This window comes from Notolepis coatsorum (assembly GCF_963971535.1).
Source record: "Notolepis coatsorum genome assembly, chromosome: 18".
Lineage (NCBI taxonomy): Eukaryota > Metazoa > Chordata > Actinopteri > Aulopiformes > Paralepididae > Notolepis > Notolepis coatsorum.
Window position 1 is genome coordinate 12,730,875 of NC_140182.1, and position 2,742 is coordinate 12,733,616.

Here is a 2,742-nt window from a genome sequence, read left to right on the forward strand (position 1 = left end):
TCCAAAGACAGGGACCGCGGCTCAGGCGCTCTGGATCGGAAGATTACAGTTCAAATGTCAAACCTCACCTCAGATTGTGTCCAGAACAACCTTTCCTCTGTGTCAATATACTGTACGCTCCAGTCACACAAACACAACACACCTCTGTCCCGCTCGCTGTAACAGGTGCTGATGACTCCAGTCAATGATTGTAATGAGCTATCGATCACCGTGGGAACAGAAAGAGGGAAGGGGGGGGGGGGGCTGGGGGAACCAGAGGACACACGCACACGCACAGACACACACACAGAAACATAAACACCCACACACACACACACACACACACACACACACAGACACACAGATACACACACGCACATAGAAACATAAATACCCACACACAGATACATACACGCACATAGACACCCACACACAGATATACAAACGCACATAGAAAACATAAACACCCACGCACAGATATACAAACACGCACATAGGAACATAAACACCCGCACACAGATACACACACACACAGACGGAGAATGAGGCAGACTCAGGCTGGTTGAAAAGGAAGAACAAAGTGAAGACAAGCTGCCTCAGTATCAATATTTGCTTTAATCAACTCCTCATCTCATTGTTCAGGAGGGATGGATGAGGCTCTCTCTCTCTGTCCTCGGGCTGCAGCCCTGTTCCACCGAGACGCAGAGGAACAAAGGCTGTGGTGCTGCTGCTGTTTGTAGGGCAGGACTGCAGTCATGGTAGAGCCTAGTGCTTACACATGTAGAGGTACAGATATAGTGGCGTACACATGTAGAGGGTACAGATATAGTGGCATACACATGTAGAGAGTACAGATATAGTGGCATACACATGTAGAGAGTACAGATATAGTGGCTTACACATGTACAGGTACAGATATAGTGGCATACACATGTAGAGAGTACAGATATAGTGGCTTACACATGTACAGGTACAGATATAGTGGCATACACGTGTAGAGGTACAGATATAGTGGCATACACATGTAGAGGTACAGATATAGTGGCATATACACGTAGAGGTACAGATATAGTGGAATACACATGTAGAGGGTACAGATATAGTGGCATACACATGTAGAGGTACAGATATAGTGGCTTACACATGTAGAGGGTACAGATATAGTGGCGTACACATGTAGAGGTACAGATATAGTGGCGTACACATAGAGGTACATATATAGTGGCGTACACACGTAGAGAGTACATATATAGTGGCATACACATGTAGAGGCACATATATAGTGGCGTACACATGTAGAGGTACAGATATAGTGGCGTACACATGTAGAGGTACATATATAGTGGCATACACATGTAGAGGGTACAGATATAGTGGCATACACATGTAGAGGGTACAGATATAGTGGCGTACACATGTAGAGGTACATATATAGTGGCATACACATGTAGAGGTACAGATATAGTGGCATACACATGTAGAGAGTACATATATAGTGGCATACACATGTAGAGAGTACATATATAGTGGCATACACATGTAGAGGGTACAGATATAGTGACATACACATGTAGAGGTACAGATATAGTGGCGTACACATGTAGAGGGTACAGATATAGTGGCATACACATGTAGAGGTACAGATATAGTGGCATATACATGTAGAGGTACAGATATAGTGGCGTACACATGTAGAGAGTACATATATAGTGGCATACACATGTAGAGAGTACATATATAGTGGCATACACATGTAGAGGTACAGATATAGTGGCATACACATGTAGAGGGTACAGATATAGTGACATACACATGTAGAGGTACAGATATAGTGGCGTACACATGTAGAGGGTACAGATATAGTGGCATACACATGTAGAGGCACAGATATAGTGGCATACACATGTAGAGGTACAGATATAGTGGTATATACACATGTAGAGGGTACAGATATAGTGGCGTACACATGTAGAGAGTACAGATATAGTGGCATACACATGTAGAGGTACAGATATAGTGGCATACACATGTAGAGGTACATATATAGTGGTATACACATGTAGAGGGTACAGATATAGTGGCGTACACATGTAGAGGGTACAGATATAGTGGCATACACATGTAGAGAGTACAGATATAGTGGCATACACATGTAGAGGGTACAGATATAGTGGCATACATACACATGTAGAGGTACATATATAGTGGCATACACATGTAGAGGGTACAGATATAGTGGCATACACATGTAGAGAGTACAGATATAGTGGCGTACACATGTAGAGGGTACAGATATAGTGGCATACACATGTAGAGGGTACAGATATAGTGGAATACACATGTAGAGGGTACAGATATAGTGGCATACACATGTAGAGAGTACAGATATAGTGGCATACACATGTAGAGGTACAGATATAGTGGCATATACACATGTAGAGGTACAGATATAGTGGCATATACACATGTAGAGAGTACAGATATAGTGGTATATACATGTAGAGGTACATATATAGTGGCATACACATGTAGAGAGTACAGATATAGTGGTATATACATGTAGAGGTAGATATATAGTGGCATACACATGTAGAGAGTACAGATATAGTGGTATATACATGTAGAGGTACATATATAGTGGCATACACATGTAGAGGGTACAGATATAGTGGCATACACATGTAGAGGGTACAGATATAGTGGCATACACATGTAGAGGTACAGATATAGTGGCATACACATGTAGAGGGTACAGATATGGTA